This window comes from Cheilinus undulatus, linkage group 9 (genome assembly GCF_018320785.1).
Source record: "Cheilinus undulatus linkage group 9, ASM1832078v1, whole genome shotgun sequence".
NCBI lineage: Eukaryota > Metazoa > Chordata > Actinopteri > Labriformes > Labridae > Cheilinus > Cheilinus undulatus.
Genome location: NC_054873.1, coordinates 46,728,206 through 46,753,696, shown reverse-complemented (window position 1 = coordinate 46,753,696; position 25,491 = coordinate 46,728,206). Strand labels below are relative to the sequence as shown.

Below are 25,491 nucleotides of genomic sequence, written 5' to 3'. Positions count from 1 at the left end.
CTCTACAGGACATGATTAAAATGAAGGAAGGAGCAATTTGTCTCGATTGCATGTTCTTTTTGTTGGCAAACTAAAGAGCTGATGATGGATATTTCTTATTTTCCCAGAAGGCTCTGAGTAGCCTTCCGCTTTTTTAATCTGCATTCTTGGGTTGAGAACACAAATACAGCAGAGTTTGAAAACTTTCCTGTAGAGATGCACGATTGTGGCAGATTGTATTCTGTTAACTGGTCCAAGTCTCCCTTGATAACAACATTTCTGTCATGTTTGAACATGAACATGGATCAGAGTTTGTCCAACAAGTCATTTCTTCTGTCCAATAAAAAAACCTCCTCTGTAAATCAGGGGTTCAGTGAGGCAGATGGCAGCATTAAATGGATCTAACTCAACAGATAAACATCTGCTGCTTACAGCGGTTCATGCCACATTATTTTCCGATGGGCTGATGTCTGCCAAACTGGCTGAATACACCCGATACCAGTGTTAAACGAAGAATCCATACTTTCCTGTCATGAAATTGTGCTGTTTTTTTGATTTGCTGCTTTAGCAGAAATTTAACTTGAGTACTTCTAAAATGTAAACAATATTGGTGTTTTAAATCATTACTAAAAGACTAGTTCTTATCAATTCTCACTATTGAAAATGGGAAATTTTAGTTACCACCTTTCGACCATACTCCAACTGAGGCCATCTTCCTGTGATGCCATCTTTGGGGTGGGTTATTCAAATGTTGTTTTCATGTCGTACTGATATATACCAGGTAAATGCCAACTGTAGATCAGGCCACACATAATGTTGGAAATAAATGTGTCAGTCAGGAACACTCGCCATGCATTTTAACATTTTATTGCAAAGTTTATATGCAGTTTTACTTGACAGAGAATGCTTTGCTCAAAAGATGCTCCCTGGGTTAGTCGAACAGCCCGCTTTGACTATCCAGGAAGTACATGGCTACGATCCCCCATATGGATAGATGCATTAATGATGATGCATACTGAATACAGTAAAGTTAGTTCAAAACCAGTTAAGCCATAGTAGCATGAATCTGAATATAAGGGTGCAACAACCTTTATACTATAATGGAGGAGGCTGGGGTGGAGGAGGAAGTGTTGCCAGCAGCAGCATTAATGCAAGCAAGGATTACTTAGAAGTGTGTCATATTTGAATACACCTCTGTGTTGAGGGAAAGAGCTGTGATTGGCTGTGGGAGCTGGGAGGTAATAATTAGGAGATCAGAGCTAAGATTTTTGATAACCACAGACATAAAAGAAGAGGCTTCTGCTAAACAGAGATATTAACAAACATTTTTTGGGCCTGACATGAAGGAAAGAAAGAATTTGTTTGCCTTGACAACTTCACATAAGAAGTGTAGCTCTATGGTAAAGTTCTCGGGCTGGGTGATGCAGACTTATAATCACATCTTCATGGTAATTTTTTTCCTCAAGGGTCATATGTATATAGATTTTTTTTTCTTAAATGAAATAATAAATTGTTGTCTCAATGCTAAAACTATAAACTTTGATATGAGTCTAGTAGACAGTTAACCTAACACTTGGCAAATTTTTATTTGAAAGGATAGAAAATTGCAGAAGAACTCCTGGACTGTCTAAAACTGGGTGAACTCTCTGGGTGTACATTCAGTTTTCATCAGATCGAGACGCACAACTTGACTAGAAGTCACTAACTTTCAGTTAAATAGTGCGTCGTTTGTCATGTAGTGTGCAGGGAAACACAACAGCAGACTAAGGTTTAGGATTAGGGCCCGGCCAGCTGCTCCAACAGGTCGGATGGATTTCTGGCGTGTTCGATCATTTTTGGTTGTATGACTGCACACACTCCCACAGTGGGAGCAGAACCTTGAGCAGAATCCTCAACTTTGAGACATCTTGTCCTTTGCAAAGTGTCAGACAACATCCTAAATATCCATGAAAACAGGAGGAATGACTTTCTAATACAATGTAATGCAACATTTTAACACATGTTGCCTTAGTATTTGTGTAATTTAGATGGTTCTCTCTCCTTTTAACTCGTGGCAGCATTTGTTTAAAAATATGAACCTTTTTTTGACTTTATGGTTTAGAAAAGTATCAAAGTATTGCATAATTAGAAGATCTTAGATGAAGTAATGCTGTCTTTTAATAAAAGTCCACTATAAATGTGACTGCAGGTCTGCTGCAGGGCATAGCGTTAGTTAAAATGATTTAATAGTTGTGTCCCCACGTAATACACGTACGTGGACTGTCGGAGAGTTTCTGTTTCAGTGGGAGTGGGAGGACTCTGCCCTCGTCGTCCATCTCTACCATCTGGTTTGTAAAGCTTTGGAGTGAGGCATTGATCATTGTGCCTCGGGGCCACTCCTGTCCTGAAAACAGCTGGAAGAGGGAGATGGACCTGTTGGTGTCCCCCTGTCTTTACCTCCGTCTGTCCTCTGTGCTGGGCTGTATTAACTGTATCCCTGCAGCTGGACGGGTCATGACCTTAGTGTTTCTAGTTTCTTGAGAAACAGCTGGAAAGGCTTCCCGGCACTTTTCTCTCCATCTGTAACTTACCTCCACCCTAAGCGTCCGATAAGTCAGCCAATGACTTTTCAAAGTATCTTAAAGGCTGCAGATCTGCCTTTCTTCTGGATGATGACACATGAAGTGAATGGGACACTTTAACTGTGCTGGATTAAGTTGAAGTTAAAAAAAATCCTCCTTCAAACTACAAGACTGGGAGCAGTCCATAATATATCAGTCTACTTTGTCAGTAACTTACTTTTTCTCTAGTTGCCAGTGCAAGAACTGATGTTTGGATAAATTGTAAACAATCTGACTGTAAGACAGGCTTTTATTGATAGCTAATTATTGACTTGGTGCATCTTCACACCTATAGTTTGTATGCTCCGGTCTGAGTCATGGACCAGTCTTTAGCATTTTTTACGTAATTCCCCCAAGTAATTACAGGTGGATCAGAATGTGTTACAGAAGGAAATTGTTCTCTTAGTGATCCTCTAGGTGTGCCTCTCTTTAACTCATTAATTGCCAATATGAACTGAAGTCTATGGTACTGGATAAATAGTATCAGTTGCTCCCTTTGTCCAGTGAGGTCGGCAGAAGTGACGGTCATACAGCAGGAGAAAGTTAGTACAACCAATATGGCAGCACCAGGGAAAGGACATTAGGAATGCAGGCAGAGCGCAAACAATGTGGACATGACACATGAGGTTTGCAAGAAGTGCTGCATGAAAATAAAATACCATGGTAATATGCTAAAAATGAAGGCAAGGCTAATGCTAACTCAGCTAAACAATTTAAAAAATGGTGTAGACAGCAATACATCGCAATGTCTGGTATCACAATGCTCTGTGTATTGCAAAATGTTTAAAACCGCAACAATATTGAATCATGGCATAAGTATCGGGATAATATCATGTCGTGGGGCCACCAGTGATTAGGGGTGGGAATTCATGTAGCACTTCTTGCAAACCTCATGTGTCATGTCCATCTCATTCGTGCCTGGCTGTCATTCCTAATGTCCTTCCCCTGGTGCTGCCATATTGTTGTACCTTCTCCTGCTCTATGAATGTCACCGGAAAAACAAATGTCCAATCATTGATTTTATTTTTCCATTTTCATAGACTTCAGTTCATATTAAGCAGTTCAGTTGAAAAAATCAATACTTGTTGGACAAGATGATATATCACCACACAAAATATCACGATACTATGCCGTATCGATTTTTTTCTCCCACCCTTACTAGTGATTTCCACCCCTAAAAATCCTACATTTTCCCCTGAAGACCAATAGTTTGAAACCAACATATAGTGCTTAACAAATTTATTAGACCACCTGTCTCAGAGACCATCCAGCATCATGAAGTGCTTTAATGCCGACTCTTTCATTTTCAGTGAGCTCTCCACGTTTTACCATTTTGAACAGGAATGAGGGATTTCAAACTGAATTCACCTTTTTATACCCAAATTTGAGCCGGCTCACTGGGCTTCTCTGAGAAGTCAGAAATGAATCAAGCATAAAATTCAACCAGTAAAACTCATTTTTCTCTTCAGGAATGCAAGTAAATAACTATATTTGACATATTAATCAAGAAATAGTAATGTGCTTTACTATTTTTTCAGTTTTTTTGTAAATCAGTAAATTTGAAAACTCATGGATAACAATAAAAATTATATTTTAGCATTAAAAATATCATTTGGGTTAAAGAGCTTCTACATATTGGTGTATTAACCATTGCAGTAACAGAGAAAATGATTTTACTACCAATGCTGTTAGTTTAGGGCAGCTGTGGCATAACCCTTACTTTGGGTGGTGGTCTAATAAATTTGTTAAGCACTGTATGTCTACGACGATACTGAGATGCTTCTGTCACTGTGATACCATGAAATCCGATGTTTGTTTTGATATTATTAAGACTACCCGATTGGTACAGTGACAACACTGTTGCTTAATTGATCCTGTTCCCCCAACCAATCAATTGATCAGTGCTTAGGTGTTATTCCAGTAACCAAGTTCTTCTTTGGTTGACAGGCCCTGTTGACAATGGCTGTTTTGATCCAAAAAAGCTCACTGTTCCCCACAGCTAGACAGATTGATATCTGTTCATGTTCTTATTACAAACTAACCTCACCAGAGTCCAACAAAAAAGTAGCCAAGACCCACCAGTCCAACTGGTCATGGTACAGTTTGGTCCAGACCAGGGCTCGACTGACAGCTTTCACTATGGTGCAAACAAACTGCACTTACTTTTTCCTTCTGTTCACTGCTAGAAAAGCCGCTAAATAACATTTCCTCCTAAAGACAATGAGACATTCTCACAGCAACCTACATAGTAGTTTCTGTTCCTTATTTTAGATATAAATATCTTTCTGAACATCGTCCCTTAAATTTCTCTTATTTTCTCTAGAGATTAATGCATGTCCCACAGTCCACTAGAGATCAATTCTCTTATTTCATTCTGAGAAGAGAAAACAGCTCTCTCAAAGTGTGTGTTACTGATGTTATGCCTCTATCCATTAGACCCTTATGGATCTACGCCAGAAAGATAGTTACCTTAGTGATTCTTAATGCAGGACTCTGTTCTGTTCATACAGGAATCTGCAGGAAGAGAGAAAATAACTTCATGGGTTTATTCAGTGAAACGGCGCTACTTTATCTCGGTCTCCTCCCTGTATGGACTCAGAAGATCAGAGATCACATTAACTGAATATTTTCCATCTTTAATGGAGTTATAAAAACGATGAAGATAAATCTCAAGGCTGTCTGTCATTTTGAAGGGTTAGATAACAGAGTGTGATCTGCATTCCACTTTGTGGGAAAATTCTGCACAGAATTACCATATACAGCAGTTAACAATGCCACAATGTGGCATACAGCGAATGTTTGCACAGTTTTGAACAAGACAGACCAACAAAAGAAGCCACATCAGGGAGGATCAGTAGTGCACTAACTCTCTCTGTTTTCCTTTCTCTCATACACACGTTTGAGAATGTGTTTATTAAACGGGGAGGGCTGCCTGACAGCTAATCACTCTACACAGCTTTAGAAATCTAATGTACTTCTGGGCTTTTCTTTAAAGTAATTTAAATGTTAGTTACATTTAGATTGGCACAACAGCAGGTAATGTGTCTGATTGTGGGTTTAAGCATGTATGGAGGTCTGATAGTTTGAGTGTAAACCATGTTTCAGTCAGTGCATTTACATGCAAAGTTAAGTCACACTATAATTACAGCGAGGGGCGTGACGAGATCTCGTGGCACAAATCTTGTGAGACTAAAATGTCCTGAGATTTCTTATTGAAGTGAAGAATGTCTTGCGAGAGCAGTATCTCCCATGAAGTGGTCCAGTTTAACTGGATATTGCCCATGCAATTGCTCCTTACACCCTCGATTAATGAGGCAGCTAGTCAAGACAGGGAGCACTGCTGATCCTCTGTCACCTTTGTGAATCACCACTGACCACAGTTTAGCACACATGCACCAAAGTAACTAAAAAATGGAATAAGCACACACAAGCCAATGCTAATGTAACTTAAGCTAATGCATTAAAGCTCAGCAATGACAAGTACTGCTGGTTTATTTCTAGTGGTTGTATCTTGAAAGGTGTTGCAGACAGTGTTCATTCTGGAAGCTATTTTTAGTTACACTCTTAGTCTTATTCTTTCAATGAAATGTCTTTTAGTTTTAGTCAGGGATGTCTGATATTGGATTTTTGCTGATATCCGATATGCCAATATTTACAGATTCATTTTAGCCGATACCGATATCGATGCTTATATTTAGATATGTTCTACATAACTTAAAATTTAGTCCTTTGAACACATTTTTAGGTTTGAGGATGAAAAAAGAAACTGTGAAGTTTAAAGAATGAGAATGAATTAAGAAAAGATCTGAATTTACATAGGCCCGTGGGACCAGCCTAAAACTCCACTAATTTATTAGTATGTTTGGCCAGATTTTACAGTCGATATGTGCTGATATGCATAGCCAAAATATTGGATGTAAATATCTATAATAATTTTGATATCTGGCCAAAATATCGTGCTTCCCTAGTTTTAGTCACATTTTAGTCATTTCTATCCTTTTAGTTTTAGTCTAGTTTTAGTCCATAAAAAGTCCTCACATTTTAGTCTTTACTTTTAGTCCAAGCATTTATTCTTTTGCCTAAATCTGGTACTAAATCATGGTACTGTGTTCTCCGCCCTCAGCTAAACCTGGGGGCCCTGCTTTCTATAGCTGAGAGACAGAATAGATACAGATGCATTGTTTTTTGACAGATTTACCCACAGTTAAGAAATATCACAGATTTTGAATATCCGACGAAAACTACTTTATATTTTAGTCTAGTTTTAGTCATCTTGATGAAAACGAAACTCACTTTTTGTCGGTTTTAGTCGTCACAGATCTATTTTTGTTAGTATTAGTCTAGTTTTTGTCATGGAATAAAGGCTATCGACAAACATTTTTAGTCATAGTTTTAGTCGACGAAATTAACACTGGTTGAAGATCTAAACAAGATAGAATTTTGTTCCTTAACTGGTCCACTGATTGCCGTAGATCACAGGTGTCAAACTCAGGGCCGGGGGCCAAATCCAGCCCATGGAACAGTTAAATCCGGCCCGCAAGATGATCTCTTATTTCTGTCATAACTGACCCATCAGTCTGAGGTCAGCAGATTTCCTCAAGTATAAAAATGTGAACCTATTCTTGATGATTTAAGAAATCCTTGTTAAGTCATAAAATCTGAAAAAGTAAGGAGTAACAATATTTAGATAAGAAGTCAGAAATGTGGGAAAAGAAATTAATTTGTCTTTTAATTTCACATTTTCAAGACTCAAACTTAGGATTTTGACTTTTTATTTTGTATTTTGAGCATTTCAACTCATAATTTTGACTTCTTATATAATATTTTGAACTTTAAGATTCATAATTGGAAATTTTAAGTGATATTTTGACCTTTCAAACCAATTATTTTTTATTTTACCTCATGTTGTCAACTTCAAACTTTGACTTCTTAATCCCATGGTTTGACATTTTAGACTCACAATTTAACATTTTGAATTATATTTTGACTTTTAATTTCATGATTACAAATTTTATGTCATATTTTGACCTTTTAAACTTGTGATTTTGACTTCTTTCTAATATATTTGCCATTAAAAAAACATTATTTTTCAATTTCAATTTCATGTTTTGACCTTTTTGAACTAATATTACTTTCCTCTGATTTTGAGCCTTTAAACTGAGCTTTTTAACTTTTTAAATATCAGAATCATTTATCATCAGTGCTAATTTTTTTTAAATATATTTTATTACCGGTGAAACAAGGTTGACAGCTTATGGTTAAAAAGGTGACCCTGTTAGGCCCTCAGGTTAGTCCTGAATCCAGAATCCAGCCCCTGCTGTGCTTTAGATTGAGAACCTTGCTGTGGATAGTTACTCATATAGCCCTGTCCATTAAAACAGCAGGTCTAATGTGTAACAGTGAAAGAAGCCCATGAGAAGTAGACATTTCAAGCAGTCAGTAGAAAGTTTTAGTAATTATAACTTTATGATCCTATTCTAAACTAGAAGTGGAGTTGTTTTACTTAAACTGAGACAAATCTGATACATGGATTCTGTCTGGGTACTGCAGCTTCCTCCCACAGTCCAAAGACATGCCCGTTAGGTCAAATAGTGATGCTAAATTGCCTGTAGGTGAGAAAGTGAGTGTGACTGCTTGTGTGTCTCTCTGTCAGCCCTGTGATTGACTGGCGCCCAGTCCAGGGTGTTTCTAGCTTCTCTCGCTGGGATCGACTCTACCCTTAAATATTAGATGGATGATGCTTTGCAGTTCCTTTGTTGTGGACCTGTTTTGACAGTACTACATGCAGATCATGCTTTGAATTTGTAGAAAAAATGACAATTTAAAGTTACATGAATGTGTCTTGTATATAAAACCTGATTAAAAAATCCAGTGAAGAACCTTGATTGTGTTTTTATTGTTAATTTTGAGCTCTGTTAGAAAGAAAATCAGCCTCATCTTAAGTATAATGTATCTTAAGAGAGCTTGAACATCATGGGCTCCTCTTGTTGCAGCCTTATGGATCGATTCATAATTAAATTTTCATTATTTATGATAGTGAGGCAGCTGTGACAGTAGTATAGCAGTGTGCAACAGATGGCTCTGTGTAAGTGCATCACTGATGGGAGTCTTAAGGGGCTGTATAGACGTGTCTGGGGTTATCTATGTAATGTCTTAGTATAGATAACTCCTGGAGAATGTTAACTATCAGGTGCTCAGGGACGCATTGAAGAAGTGCTAATATTGAAGGCGCTACATGTTAAAAGCTATTAGGTATGTATAGAAGCTGTGTGTTTAAGCAGCAATGTCACGTATTTACTTAAAGGTTAATTTGCTGTGGAAACACACAGCGAGTGATTGATCCTTTCCATCGGTGCTATGTATAATGTGAGTGACATTTAGGCTTTATTGGGTCCCTGCTGCTGTGCCTGGAGAAGTGGCCCTTGAGTTCTATTCCTGATGCACTGTTTTGGTTCCCTTGGTTTATCAAAGCAGGGAGCAGCGTGTCATAGCTTATTATGGGCATGCTGGGTTTGGCTGGCTCTGGAGAAGCCGAGCCGAGGTTTGTGGAAAGGGCTACCATGGAATTAAAACAGTCTTTGCCTGTGCAGAGGACATGTGCATATTTAGGAAAGGCTGTAGTCAAGCACACACCCCATGTAAACAACAGACATGTGTTGTCACAATACCACAGTTTAAGCTCTGACTTACACTAGTAAAATATGAATCTATTAATACCTGTTTCAATACAATAACAACAAAAATAGAAAGTTATTTGAAGTATTTTTGGCAAAAAAATGCAAGCACACTTGGGCTGAATGATAATGGGGGAAAATACATTGCAATATTTTCTTTCTGCCAGATATTGTGCAATTATTGCATTATGATAAAAGGAAACTATACCAGATAAATAAAGTGCTTTTTTATGTGCAATAGTTAGATCTTCAATCAGTTATATTTTTTTTCTTTTTTGGGTTTTTGAGTTATTTTTGGATTTTGAATCTGAACCCTTTCCTACTTTCATCACACAGGGATTCAGCCTTCTGACAGCAGCTCTAACACACATGAATTAGGAGGAATATCTCTTTTCTAAATTGGTAATGACACTTTTCTAAGGCTAAACTTTACAATTAACTTGTTGCTTGAAAGCGAACCCTGTGGCTTTGAATCAGACAGAGGCATGTCCATGCTATTAACAGACTGTAAATATGGCCACAACACTGACGAGCGCTGAGATGAGATGCTGCTGAGGCTGGGAATTCTCACACTTAATCAGCCTTACATGACTGAACTGGTTCCCTGGTCAAATGTGGCTGTTGCTTTTGTGCACATTGCAGATGCACTTGTTAAATGGATCGTTCAGCTCTATTGCATGCTGGAGTTGTCATGATACCACAGTTTTAAATTTTGATACAATTCTAGTTAAAATCAAACTATTTCCGTACCTGTTATCATACCACAGCAACAGATATGATCTCCTGGAAACCCAAAGCAGGTCCATTTAGTCAGTTTAAATTTCCAAACAGCACATTAGAAAGTACGACGGCATATTAGGGCCACACGAAGAGAAAAAAAAAGAAAAGAACTAAATTTTTTTTGATATTACGAGAATAAAGTCATAATATAACAAGAATAACGTCGTAATATAACAAGAAAAAACTCTTAATATTACGAGAAAACAAGTTGTAATATTATGAGAAAAAAGTCATAATATTACGAGAATAAAGTCGTAATATTATGAGAAAAATGTAATATTACGAGAATAAATGTATTTTTTTTTATTTAACCTTTATTTAACCAGATAAATCCCACTGAGATCAGGATCTCATTTACAATGGTGACCTGGCCAAGAGGTCAGCAGCACATGTCAAATATCAATACAAAATTAAAAAGGTTTAGGCAATAAAATTAAAGTCATAAGATTATGAGAAAAAAGTCGTAATATTATGAGAAATAAGTTGTAATATTATGAGAATAAAATATTACAAGAAAGACAGTCTGTCATGGCGCCGTGGATCTACGACGGAGTATTGTCCTGTTTCTGATAATAATTTGATGCTGATGTGCCAAAAGATGAAGTTTTTCCTTATTTGTGAAACTGATACTAAAGTATAGCTTCACAAGATGCTCAGCATTGCTCATTTTAATGGAGGCGGTGCCCCGGCAGACTTTCTTTCTTGTAATATTTTATTCTCGTAATATTACGACTTTTTTCTTGTAATATTACGACTTTATTCTCGTTACATTACAAATTTTTTTCTCGTAAAATACGACTTTATTCCCGTAATATAATGACTTTATTCTCGTAATGTTAATATATATAATTTTTTTTTAATTTTTAATTTTTTTTTTTTTTCTCTTTGTATGGCCATAATACTCCGTCGTAAGAAAGGTTCACACCTAAACCAGAATTTGAAACGCTGTTCAAAGTAATTAAAGGCTTTATATAAATGTTTCCTTATACATTTCAGAGAAGAGAACCCAGAAGAAGTGTCTACAGTGATCCTACTCTGTCTCAAATCTACCTTTTCTTATTAAGGTCATTTTATGTCCGTGATTGTGCAGAGCTGTGAGGCTGTCATCAGTCTGCAGGATAGGATGGAAAGGAAGACTTTTAGGGACCAGGAGACATTGCTGTTTCTCTCCTCTGCTCTCTGTCTGTCTGAAACTGAAACTAGGATTAATGCAGGAATCTTGAAGAGATTTTAAAAAGCTTTGGTACTTTGATTATTTAAGAAACAGAGATTCTATTAACCCAAATCACATAGTTTAAAAAAAGTCTTGAAAACTTTTGGCCAACTCAATTGCAGCTAGAGTAAAAGATTCTGAAGCAGCTTCATTTAGTTCAGAGCCGTTAGTAGAAAGCACCGTCAGCTCGTTGGGAAAGAAAGTGTCTGGTATGTTTGGAACTCAAGGCTTTGGGGCCTTTTGGCTGGAGCCTCATTTTTTCTCCGTATACCTCATTATTCTTACTTCATACTGTTCCCAGGACTGACATGCTGATAACTTAGCTGGTGCTTCAATTTTAGGCTGATTGTGTGGCATAGAGGATGTGTAATATGTACATTTGTGCTTAGGTTGCAATGGATAATGTCATACCAATGAGAAAGCAGTGCAGTTTTATTTAGGCTAGTTTTGTTTGCATGGTTGTCTTGGTCCAAATTTACCTAAACTTAAATTTTTGACCCCTCTTGGCATTTTAATCAGTCAGGACTGATAGATTGTAGCCGAGTGAGTGAGCACCCGGCCTTTCTCCAAAATGGGATTTTCAGAATTCTCTTAATTCCAGGCAGGCCGCTCCTGTTGCAGAGGAGTGCTGCCAGCAGCAGCCACTCTCCTCACTCTGTCTTCATATTGATCTGCCTCCAGGCTCCACAAATGGAGATTCCTTAAAGCCAGCCCAAGTCTAATGACATTACTCAACACACCCTCTCCCCCTCCACCCACCCGGTAACCACCCTCCCCATTTAAGATCTCCCTCCGCTCCACTTTTTTTTTTCTTCCTCTCAGTGTTATCTAATTAAAAGCTTTTCCGTAGAGGGCCGCTCTTGGCCTCGAGGCGTGGGGTACGGACGGATATGGCAGCAAGACAGGGCTGAAGAAAGTGTTTTTGTGTGTGTGCATGCAAGCATTTGAGGGTGTACCTCTGTGCATGTCTATTCAAATAGGCTTATTCTTAGCTGAGCTGCTGAACCCAGTGAAGGGTTAAGAGAGACTAAGCCCCCAGACCACTTTTCTCCACTGAAATCTGTTAATGTTGGTCTTGGTGGTGTTAATCAATTCTGGTCCAGATCTCTACATTTGAGTCAAAAGTATTCTACAACTTTTTTGATTGCATTGTTTGAAACCCAGTTATTGCAACTGAATTTTTCTGGCTGATCTGGAGGCAGATGATGCATGTTCATTCCTGCAGAGCTCAACAATGACCACATGCTTTTTCTGTGACTGCAGTGTCAGAAAGTGGATTTCTGTAATAAAATCCTCTGTTATAAAAAAAGATGACTTTGGCGGTAGTAGCAACAGCTAAAGATGCACAGATTGTAACAGCTAGGGCAGACACTGATGATATTAACAACTTAGCTGATCCTGATACAGAGACCTTTTTTCAAAAATGACTTCTGGTGGTGTATATTCATACTTTCATACTGGGCATGTATGTGCTGCATGTATGTGCTGTCATTGCCTTGTCATTTTTCATAAGTTTAACCTCAATCCCTACAAGTGACTTGATTCAGTAAATACTGGAACAGTGCAGGAAGAATTCAAAGTAAAAGCAAGCTGTACAAATGAAGCAAGTCTCCAAAGAAATGCTGTACCTGGGTTTTACTTTAGAAAGCATAAACTGGTTTAATCATAATGTGTTTATCTTTGGTGTGGAAACAGAACGCTTCACTAATAGCAGAAGTTTAGAGAATAACTTTATTTAACAGATGTACTTCAGCTTGTGCTCTTCATCAATGTCATCAAGAAGGAGACTGCAAGCATGTTCAGCCAATGTGGACAAACATATTTGCTGCAGAAGGTAAAGATGGCAGTCTATAATTTTCTTGCCTCTTTTGGCCAAGAACTACACTTCGAAAAAATGGGCAAGCCCTAAATTCTCTAGATTCTCCACACATGGGGCATGCGTGTCAGGCATGTGAGATGCAGCGCTCAGGCAGGAAGTGTGAAAGCCCTGACTTGCTGACATGCAAACCAAATGAAAATCAATTTGTGTTGTGGCCAAGTCATGCATCTATCACGCACATGAAACGGCCCTCAAACTCCCACTTTGCCACCACTTTTCCCTTTTCTTTGACAGCAAATAAGAATTTAGTTATTCAACTATCCAGTATATCAGATGCCAGCATTAAATTAACAGGAATCCACAGATAACTATTAGCCAGTGACATCAGTTCATGCTGAATTTTTTTCTGATGGCTGTTTGCCAAAAGTGCTGTTAAACAAATGCATCTGTACAACCGTACTGACAGCCAACGTTTGCAGGAGTACCACACATTTCCGTGTCAACAGTAGGCTCCACCAATCAGAGACACAACTTTGAATCTACAGGAACTTATTCAAACTTATTCAAACTTATTCCACCTAAAAGCCGTATTGTGAAAAAACTTTTGCAAGAGCATCAGCTGAAGAAAACTGTTAAAATGAGGGCAAAAGAAACTTCAATTCAAACAGGAGACAGCACACATGAATTACTGAACTTACTGGAGAGAAGCCCCACCACCTCTCCCTTTCTCATCCATGCATGTAAATCTGTCACCCAACAGTAGTATTATGCGAATAAAATAATTGCTGTGTTTTTTTAATTTGGCAATTAAAGCTTATCATCTCTGTGTGGAAAAACAAATTATTGATCTGCCCTGCAATGAATCCTTTCTGATGATGGTGTTTCTCTTTTTTTCAAGGATCCCTGGGGGATTATTTTGTGCAATCAAGCCTTCTAAAGCTGAAACTGGTTGCCAAAAAGCCGCATGCGGCTCAAGAGCCCTAGGTTGAGTATCACTTCTCTAGATTGTGTCATGCACAGGAGCATATATGATTGTTTTACATTATAGTGTGTCAGGTAATGCTAGCACTGCTTAGATTAGCTGCATTTTGCAAAACAGTGTCCAGTGTCATGCAAGATGGAACAAAGATGTGTTAAAATAATTGGGCCGGATTTTGGCTGTTTTCTGAGTGTTTATTTGACTTTAGATGAGTCATCACTGATTATGAAAAATCAAATCCACTATGGGGATAATTGGCTGTCTCATCAGTCCCCTCCTTTGTTGACAGTTCAAACTGATACTGCTCTAGACCACTGAGGTCGTAGCCTCCAGGAGACCCTGGTGGAGGGAAGTCCTCTACACTGAAAGACATTTCTGTCCTGTGTCACTGCGGCTTCTTGAGTTTTGCCTCATGTATAAGTAAGTCAGTAAGGTTGTTAAACAGGCTGTGTGACGATGTGGTTTATGTTGAAGTGACTGAGTGTGTCGTATCCCTCCTCTCAGCCATGTGCATAACGCTTTAAAGGCATTTTTGGAAATTCCTGGGTCGAAGCACCTCCACTGAAACTCTGAGGTTTGTTTTTTTTCTTTCAAGGCGGTCATGCAGGAGTGTGAGCTTAAAGAAGGTAATGAGATAGAGGTGGGAGCAGCCCCTGCCCTGAACATGACACTGGGTGGGGGCTATAATACAGAAGTTTTAGGGAGTGGTTACAGCTAGTGAGAGAGGAGAGACAGGGGAGTGGCCTCTGTGTGGGGCTGTTAGATGATATCAGTTCATTCTTTGTCTCCTGCTGTCTGTTGTTCTCCCGTTATACAGCACAGGTGAGTGCGAGTGTGTCGCTGTGCTTTATTTACGGCCCTGTTTTTAGCCTTGGTCTGAATACTCTGACAAAACGCAGAGGGTTAAACTGAAATAAGTATTTTTTTTAGACCAGCGGAGGCAGACAGAAAGCAGCAGGATTCCTCAAGTGCTTTGGGATTTTCCCAATTCCCACCTTACAGGCTGAGGCACAGAGGAGAGAGAGGAGAGAGTGGGGAGGGGAGGGAGAATAATGGGAGGGATGCAAAGGAGGAGGGCTAAATGAGAGAGGAGGGAACCAGGGGCACAAAAAAGCAGCAGGATAAAAAAAGAGTCAGACTCTTGAGCACAGAGTTGAAGCAGGTGGTCAAAAGAGTAAGCACAGATATGCTCAGGCTGAAGCAAGCGTGTTGATTGGATAAAGAGAGTGAGCAGCCTTTAAAATAGATTAGATGCTCAATTTTCAGCAGTGCATGTCTGAGGATGGACCTTTGAGCTTTGCTTCTCTGGCTGGTGAGTGTCCTTTATGCTCCAGAAACTCCTCCACTTTGTCATTAACTTTTCATTGCCCTTTTCATGCTTTCTCATACATTGTCTTACTTTAATTTAAGGAGGACTAAAAGTGTAAAGGATGAGACAGGCGGTATTAAATTTATTTCTTTGTAACGGAGAAGAAGCCAACACATCCATGTGGGATTCCTCAATGCTGTCAGTCAGTCAAGCGTGATGAATTTCCCCTGAAAGTGATGAGTTCATTGTAGCGAGTGATCTGAACTGTACTTCTATATTGTGAGGAAGTGAAAGGTCAGCTGTATCTTTTTATTAAAGAGTCTAATTTAAGCAGCCTTTTTGACAGAGAAGTACCAATGTGACCTTTTCATCATTTTAACAAGAATGCTCTTAATATATGCATGTAAGGCTATTTCATTCCAGGAATTGTCTGATTAAAACACCAGCCAGAGTGGCCTAATTTAACACAGGGTTGTATTTTTATGAAGTAGTTATGATTATTATTTTAATTGTGTGTTTAAAATGCAATTGAGAAGCTCAAAACATCTGCAGGGAGTAACTTTGAATAGTTGTGTTGTGATTAAAAAGATGTAGCTCCACAAACAACCAAAACCAGCTCTGTGTTCAATTAGATAAAATTTGGATTATAAGTCACACCTGTATAGACGATGCAGTCTGTTTTTTTGGGCTTTTCCAGAGGGAGAAAATGCTTGAACTGTTGTCCTGTGCAACATTTTTGACTGCATTCAGTATGGATGCACAGATGCATCGTTTCAACACCAGTACTGGTGATCTCTTCCTTTAGATGCACATCTGCAAATGTTGCATGACCAGATGTCAGAAGCAGACTCAACCCTGTTTTGTAGTGTCAATTTGATTTTGGCATCTAGCTTACCTTACTGCTGCTATAGAGATGATTTTTTTCATCAGGTAGAAGAAGAGATCTCTTGGAGAAACTCTAATCTGCTGACATGTTATTTGAACATCTGTATCAACTCTGTTTTTCACAACCAGTGCATCTCTATCTGCAATGTGAAGCTGTGCATCTCTTTTAGTACGATCTCCTTTTACCATAAAGATCACATCGTTTGCACTCCTGCTACAGATTATATGGTATTTAAGCCCTCTGCCTTTGGGGATTCTTGTGAAATTCAGACTAACAGCCTGTATGTCGCTGTTCCCACCTCCAGTCATTTGTTGTCTTTAACTATAGAATGAGTTCGATTTACTGACTGAACAGTGTTCCACCTTTTTCTTCATATGCTGATATATGACTGAGGAAGGGAGAAAAGCTGTTAAAAAGTGGCATTGGCAGACCTTCTGCCAGGTCTGTGTTGCTGTGCATCCCTGAGAAGTGAAGAGACCACTGTCAAATTTTTAATAGTGTCAGGGTGTGTGAAGGTGACTGAACAAGTAATGATGATGTCTCAGCATGTTACACTGGTGGATTTGCCAGTAAATAATTTCAAATCTGATTAATCGCAAATTAAATTTAGTTTTGTCAACTAATGCCAAGTGAACTCTCTGAGACCGACATCATATATGGCAAGAACAGGCAGTTGTTTAAAGTTAAATAAGTTTTGAAGCCACTTTTTGCTTATTTCAGCTTGCCTTCCACTATTCTAATGATGTCATCCATGCCCACCTAGCCTTAAGGAGGCTTTCCAGATGAGCTTAGTACTTGGATGACTTTCTGGGACATTTAAAGATTAAATCCACACCAGTAACTCAGACAATAAATGTCTTTTTATCAATTTTTATGCATTTTCGATCATTTCTGCTGCTAGCTTTGCATTAGCCACCATATTGTTTTACCCACAATGCATTGTTACTGGCTGTTCTCTTATCACATCAGGCTTTGTCAAACTGCACACATTTTTACACTAAGCTAATGAAGGAGACAGCCTGCATCTGTGATGTGGCCCTCTGTGTCACCGCAGACAGGAACTGCTTTGAATAACGGCTCAATACAAAAAAAGCACAAGAACTTTTTAAAATATGTGAATATTCAATACATAATGTTTTTTTTCCCCTTTTAACCGCTGTTTCATTTAACCTTTCAAGTGACATTACTGCAGCACACACATTCTTAAAGGGGCTGTCCTGAAGGAAAGGATGTGTAGAGCTTGACTGGGTTGATGAAGCTCTTTAAGACAACAAGTCCGGGCGAGACAAAATGGTTAGGGCAAAGAGGGTTATTCCTCGATCTTCCTTGCAGGTTGGCGCCTATATTTCTGATCCGGGTATCATCAGTTAATGCTTGGTTGTATGCGAGTATAACCTTACACAACCTACTTATAACCTTATCACATTTTCTAGGTAAAAATAGTGCTTAAGTGTGCTGTTTCTATAAGATGCTATGGATGCTATTGGTTAAATGTTGTTTACACTCTGGTTAAAGAACATTCTGACAAAGACAGTAGGCTTTACCTGGAGCTACAGTGACTACTTCTTGATGTTTCTCTTCTTAAATCACTTCCCTATATCTTTGGCTGTGCAAAGGTAAAAAAAAAAAAGTCACCTTGGGGTGTAGCTTGAAGGAGGATTTGAGGGGAATCCTGGTCTATTTTAGCACATTATGAGCAGTGAAGCAGCAAAATGCCATGAAAGGGGTCAATAACATAGGGTCTTGTACAATGTGTGATGGTGGCAGCCACTCTTGCAGTCATAAAAAGCGTGTTTCAGTATTTTTCACACCTGTATAAAGGACAAAGTCAACTTTCTAGATAAAAAATGCTATTAAATGCATCTTAAATACTGGATTTTACAGTAATTAATACAAAGATAGGAGTATTTCTGCATCTTCATTCCATGACTGCATGCCACAACATGTTGCTCAGGAAAACCTTTTTAATGCAATTAAGTGTTTGTTGATTAAACCTTGCTTAAACTCTTGACTGCTCTATTAAGTAAATGTAAACACACCTGATCATGGTCGAATGAAATCTCATTAGCGTTTGCATGGCCTCTTATTAGCCCTTTCACCTTGACACAATAGGTTTTCAGTGACTGGAACGCCACGGACCGTGGGGAGGCACGTTATCAGCCACATTGACTCACAAGAGGCCACATGGCTGAACTTTGCTGCTCTCCATTGTTGAGCTATTTGCATGGGGCAGAATGATAACGGTCACTCCCTGAGCTGTAGCGGGTTACATTCTTGTGTGTAGGCTTACCTCGACTCACCCCATGTAGCACACACACACACATGAATACACAAATCCTAACTCCCTAATACCACACCAAGGCAACCAAACGTAGCCTGCATTCCTCTCATGTTCACCTGCTCATGTTGTGTGTTGGTGTGCATTTTTAGGTCTGCGTGAAACCTCTGATTAAGTTTTTCCACTGGTACCCAAATATAACCAACATATTTGTTCCAGTGTTTTCAAGATTAAAGTCTGGATCCCATATTTAAAGATAAATATGTAACTGTACCCTACAGTACAATTCAAATGTGTAACAGTTGAAATCATTGCATCCAGAAAAGTACTTTAGACTGTTTTAGCTCCGCTAAATGAACATTGTTGCTGAAGACGAGAATTTTAAGTCATGGAAGTAATGAGTGATGAGTTTAAGGTTGAGAATGTTTCAAAGTGGTAGGGTGGATGCAGAATCACCAAGAAGACAAAAATATTGTAAATGTTTTAAGTTTTTTCAGTGTGTGCTGCCAGAGGCAACCACTTCTACCTGACTGCCAGTATTTACGGCCATTATTTGATTATATATTACTAATATGTACAGCTAATATTGGCTGTAAAATTCAGCAGAAATGTTGTTATTTGCTGATATCATTATCATACAGATAATATTGTGCATCCCTCATCCTTTATGATAGCCCTCAGTGCTAACCTGATAGGCCAGATAGACTGTTTCTGCATTGCATGGATATATTTCACATTCATCTGGGAAACCTCCCAGAGTGTTCGGATGGGGCAGGACTTTTAAAAAAAATATTAGGAAAAGTGTTCTGTCTGTCACATTCATTATAGGCCAATCAGGCAGGCGCTGATGCAGCTTATGAGTGGTGGATTTTGTTGGCAGATAAAACTCATGCCGAGGTCTTTTGAGAGAGCTGCAAAAAGAAGCTTGTAGTATGGCTCCTTGCTCGTTTTAATAAAGAAATTTTGCTTGGTTCTGATAAAACTGCCTCTATAGCTACATCCAAGCTAAAGGCTACACCAACAGCAGCCATTGCTACTGGCTTCCAGTACAACTAAACCCCTCCTATAGCTACCGCCTCATTGTTCTCAAATGCCTGTTTCCAGACCTGACTCAATCGTTTTAGATTGGAGCTTTGCCAAAAAGATCTTCCTGATGACAGACATGGAATCTGGCCAATACATCTGCTTTGCAGTGTTACCTCAGTGCCAAGCTGTAACAAAGCCACCCACCATTAGCCAGGGCTGTAGCTTTTAGAAATGGCCAATTCAAGTTTCAATTATTGTTGCAAAGTCACTGGCAATTCTACAAAGGTTCAAACAAAGCTCACATAACTGCAACTGCAATATAGAATGAAATATACATGTGAAACCTCACTGTGCTGCAAGAATTAAAACCACAGAAGGTCAAGGGTGTGCTTTTTAGTCCCTTACCATGATTTTGAGTCATCATGGATATTGCTTTGAATGGGCTCACAGATTTAGCCTTGGATCATGCTCATTTTGATATGAGAAACAGCTTTACCTATCTAGAGGAAATTTGTTTTTGAATTGTATTATAATGTTAAATAAAATGGACAGTTGGTTCTGTTTAGAGACGCTAAATTAGTTTTTCTTTCTTAATGGTGGCCTGTAAACAGATTTAGATGTGCTGTAGCCACTGCCTGTCTGGCCTTGGTGCCATATTATAACCAGATTCAGGTGAAAATATTGAGATATGTTTTTACATTGCAGTAAAATCAATTGAAATCTTGTATTTTTAGGGATTGACAATATTATCAATACCAGCATGATAAAAGCTCAGTAAATTTTAAGTATTAGTAGATATGAAAAATTCTGAACGTTCTGAGCTACATGTATAAATAAAGTTATCGGCTAAAATGTATCTGTAAATATTTTGGATGTTAGCAAAAATGCAGAACAGTGCATCCCTAATAAAACTACTAGTGATAAGTTTAACAGACAAGTAATTCTGGTGATGACTAGCGAAGGTCAACAAGTTTTATCTTGCTATTTAAATCATGCTATTACATCATAATTAGAGTGTATTGGTTCATCCCTGCTTGTAGATATGCGGTTAATAAAGGATTAGTGTTGTAAATGAATTATAAACTGCCTTTCAAACTCAGTATTGCACTCTCTTATAACCTGAAGACACTGATGGCATTTCTCTCTGGAGCCATGAACTATTAGTTTCTGTCATCTTTTTGGGTCTTTTAAACTTTAGGGATTTGCTCTGAGTCATCGTCTTAATTAGGTGCAGGGATGGAAGGAGGACTTCACATTTTTGGCACAGCGAGGAGTGTCATTAGACCCTCAAAATGAGACAAGGTCGTCTTTCCAGCTCCTTCATTAGATATATGCTGTTCCATCATATTTTCTCTCGGCGGCACTATTTTAAAAGAAGCGGTGACAGGTTGACTTTTCATCTAACCAGGCTGGAGGACGGTACACACGGAGAATATTAGCAGCAGACAGCTTTGAAATGTTAGGTCGGTCACATGATTTGCAGTGAAAGGCAGGGTCGAGGGTCACAGTGACGGATGTGGGCTTAAGATTACAGGCTGGGGGGCAGGGTCAGCAGAGTCAGAGCTAGCTTTTAAGTGAGAGGAGGCCCGACACAAATCAGACACTAAAGATTTTATTGAAGTAGTTAAACTTGTTCCGTGTTATTATTTAGTTGTCAGAAACAGAAGGAAACGGTGTGTTTGGTAAAAGGTTGTCAGAGGTCGGATGGTGTCCTCATCTGGATGACAGGCCGCGGGACGATGTGGAACAGCTGGTGGAGATGGATTTAAGAGAGGGGGACAAGGAGGAAAGCAGACGGATTGAGAGAGACAGGGGAAAAGGTTACATGTTTAGAAATGTGATATATTACATGGAAAATGTCTGTTTCTTAGCAGTTTCGAAAAATATAATCTTACTGCTGCAAAAAAGAGCATTGTTTAAGTTATGATCAAAGTATTTGCAGTTTGGAGTTGTTAAAGTGAGGTTTTGGGAGATTTTTTGCATTATATTAAAGAGAAGTGGAGGTGATACAGCAGGAGTTTTGTAGACTTGCAAAATGAATAAATGAATAAATGAATGCTTTGCACACCAGAAAGGGTTCACAGCTTCATGCATTGAGACACCATGACGCACACTTTCATATCCTCCTTCTATGTGGAAATCTTCAATTTCTTCATCACAAATGCTGACTGAGGATAACGAAACAAGAACGAAAACTTTATGTACAAGTTAGCGTAACCCTTAACTGAGTGACAAAGCACAAGTCAAAGGTTGAACTGAGGTAATGATGGTCTGAAGTCACACAATGATGGTTAATCTCTGGAGGGCTCAATGCATGTGGACTTCAGGTGAAGGTTGTCCATTCTTCAGTAGTTTTCAAAAACACATTACATTTTCTGTTATTTCAATGAATATGAATTAAAAAGCTTTTGTAATGGAGAGGAATGTGTTAAATGAAATTTCACAGCACATTTCTGCACACTAATTCACGCAAATACAAAGGTAAAGTTTCTGTACTGAACTGTTGCCGAAGTATTTCTGCAATTTAAACAACGTGTAGGAGTTTGGTTGCAATTTTTTGTAGGAAGGAGGAAGTTCTAAATACTTGGTGCCCAAGAATTCTATTTCTGTTACCTTTTCATCAAAACAGGTTTCAATATGAATGGATTTTAGCAGTGCTGCTAATATTCACATCTGAGGTGTTATGACCACCCTACTTTAGCCACCTGCAGCAGATATGGTGTTATCAATAGACCCACTCCTTGTATCGCTGTAGATTAAACTATGTGTTCAGATAGAATATTGTTAGAAAACAGTTGCACATGCGGTCTTTGCAGTCAGATATATAAGTCAGATATATAACATCAATCCAGCAGTCAAAATGCATGCAGTGGCTTGGTTTGAACACAAGCCTTCTGTATGAGTGTAGTGGCAGTTAAATTATCTGTATGCAAAAAAAGAGGAGATGAAACGAGCTGAAAAAATGTAAAGCAGGTGCAACAATCAGACGATTTTAAGAGGTAACGGAAGCTGAAATGTCCTCTCATATCTAAACAAAAAAAATGTGATAAAATGTTGGAAAGGCTTACAAATGTTAGGAAGTGGAGCAGGACTGAACAATAAACAGTGTGCATGTAGTGATCTATAACATCCAATTCAGGTAAGGAAATACACACATCTATTCACTAAGAGATGTGTTGGTGCCTGTCTTCACATGACACTGAGGTAATGACATTATTGCAGTATTGTTATCAAATCATCATTAATTAGCCTCGTTTTTTGTTAATGAGAGAGCAGAGGATGAGAGCTACAGGATAAGGTTGTCTAAATTCGTTGGTGCTTTATGATACAGTCTTTTATTTTAGAGGCTGACAGAACTGAAAAGAGCTTCCAATAACTACAGATCTGCAGTAATATTTTAGCCCAAAGCTGCCACAAAAGAACAAGCAGCAGCAGCTGTGGTCAATTCAAACTGACAGGCTGGTAAATACTGACATTTCTCAGGTACTTTCAGCAGCTCACAAAGATTCAAAAGTTGCATTTAATGTCTCTTACAGTGAAAACTGTCAGAAAGCAGAGGAAGGAATGCAGTGTTTTGATGCTGAAATGCTGCCAATATATTTGTGCAATTAAGACACAGTGCACAAGTTTGATAGCTGCCTTTGGTCTTAAAAAACAATGTATTAACCTCTGTGCTTGAGCAAACCAGGGCCAGAGGAGTTCTGTTGTTGTGTTGTCTGTATGTTTATCAGTAGATTCATCCTGACCATTCTTGTGAATTCAATATTTCTAGAATGCTGTGAGGGATTTTTCTTCAAACTGCAGAACTCTTCACTGACTCGAGGATAAAGTGATTCAATTTTGAAGGCCAGAAGTCAAGTTTTAAAACCAGCCCATCCCTTCTCCACCCACTACTGTACTTTCACTGTCCAGCAGTTGCAGAACTTAGAGAAGCCTTTCCCTAACTTGAGCATGCTGTGGCCCAGTTTGAATGCTGAAATTCTCCTGGGGCCCACCAAAACCCTCACACACCTTAAAAGACTCAAAGTATTTACCTCCATAATTTTGTTTTATAGGCAGAGAGTTTCATTGTGGACAGTTTGCTTTGCCTATCAAAATGACTTCAAACATCCCATCATGCTGCTTGCTTTTATAATGATTCAGCAGTGCCTTCAGTCATTTTTGCATTAATGAAGAAGGATTTGCAGAGTCACCAATTACAGTTAGGATCAGGTGTCTGTTAAGTCACCTATGTTTTCCTTTCTAATATTCATCTCTCTGAATGTACTTTGTGACCATGCAAACTCTCTCCGAGTAATGTCAGTGCCTCCAAAACACTCAAGGGTGACATAAAGGTTAAATCGGGCTTTGTTTGTTTTACTAGTACTTACTATTAAAGGTCAACCAATAGTGCTTTTTCAGGGCTGTTATCAATGCCAATTAGTGCATGATGATGCACGATATATTTTTGTCATTAAAACAGACTGTACTTCAGAATGACAAAGATATAACTGCATAAGGGAAAAATTAAGGAAAAGAATAAATGTAGCTTTATCTCTGTCAACATGACAAATGGCACAGAGCAACACTGTAGCAGACGGAAACAGGAAGTGATGCACCTTTGAATTGACTTTTACTGATTATCAATTAGCAAAATGCTAATCAGCTAAGTGTCAAATAAGGGCATCATAATCGACTTGGTTGATCATCTGCCTTCTCCTATTTATGATTTATTGAATTGTGATTTCTATTTGTTAGATTATTCTTATGGTTTTTTCCAAAGTAAATGGTCTTTTGTGGCCTACCTGCAGTACCTCCAGGGCCCACGAAGGCACCCCAGACCACAGTTTGGGAAACCGTGCCTTACAGAGGCATATTAACCTAGGACTGGCCAGATTCCATGTTTGTCGTTAATCAGATCCATCTGCAAAGCTTCAAGCTTGCTCCAGGTCAGGGAATGGCCTGACCAATCAGTGTCATGCAAGGAAGGGAAGGCGGTCACTATGGGTGTGGTTTAGCTGAAGCGACTTCAGGCCTGTAAACAATGGTGGTGGATGAGGAGATTAGCGTTGATGCTGCTGTAGCGGCAGTTTTATCAGAACTGGAGATCAGCTCTTCATCTAAAGAAGAGCAGAAAGCCACAATGAAGGCTTTTCTTCTTGGAACTGGCTCCACTAGTAGTGAACAATGATAACAGCTGCCTGTCCAGCTCACATTATGCAGTTGACTCCCTAGGGCAGTGCACACCTACTACATCACGTGTTTGTGATTTTATCGGTCCTTAATGAACGTGAAATGTAGACAGTTGTACAATCATCCTCTCAGTTTTATTTTAACAGGTTCTGCCTCTCCCAAAAACATGTATAGGGTGTTGCCCAGATGGATGTGAAATACATGCCATGCCATGGCCCATGCCATGTTTATGTGACACAGCCAACTAGGCATGCCAGGTTAGAGGCATGGAACTGCCAGCAGAGGTTCTAGCTCTTGCTCGTGGACTGAAACAGTGCTGATTTTTTTCTAGTATTGTGTTGAAATTTGAAATTCTGGTTTAATTTGAGTGCCTTACAACAGAGGGAGGACTGTGGGAGTATGTCAAAGAAGCAGGCAGCAGAAAAGCCGGTCTCGCTGCTCCTCCTTGCACACGGTTGGGTCCATTAATGTGCAGAAAGGCAGCGGTGCAGCAGCCATTCAGCCTGAGCCAAACACACAGCCAGAGCCTCCTGCTGAGGTTTCTGCAGCCTCAGCCACGACTCTGCTTGTGGCTCTGATGTCATCTCAGAGCAATTCCTTCCTCTCTTCTTTTCCAAACCCTGCTGTCTGCTGGGAGACCCCCACCTCCATCCTGCTCACCCAACACCACGTACACACACTCAGTCACACTCTCTATAACCTACCATCTGAACTCAGCGTTAATAAAAGACTTGGAAATGGACTTGATACCTCACTATATCACATTTCTCTCTCTG

The 25,491-nt window shown here is 39.0% G+C and overlaps 1 protein-coding gene across 3 annotated transcripts in view; it reads left to right on the top strand.

Moving 5' to 3' along the window:
* The window catches only part of slc45a3 (solute carrier family 45 member 3), an 87,306-nt gene that overhangs the window by 24,160 nt on the left and 37,655 nt on the right, over positions 1-25,491 (top strand). Inside the window, exon 3 of one of the 3 annotated variants that reach the window (XM_041795467.1) lies at positions 13,964-14,049. The exons of 1 other annotated variant lie outside the window; for it this stretch is intronic. The gene's annotated coding sequence lies outside the window, so the exon portion shown is untranslated. Of the gene's footprint in view, positions 1-13,963; positions 14,050-15,260; positions 15,357-25,491 lie in introns of those variants that run through there. One more of the 3 variants, XM_041795468.1, reaches the window with a different exon arrangement.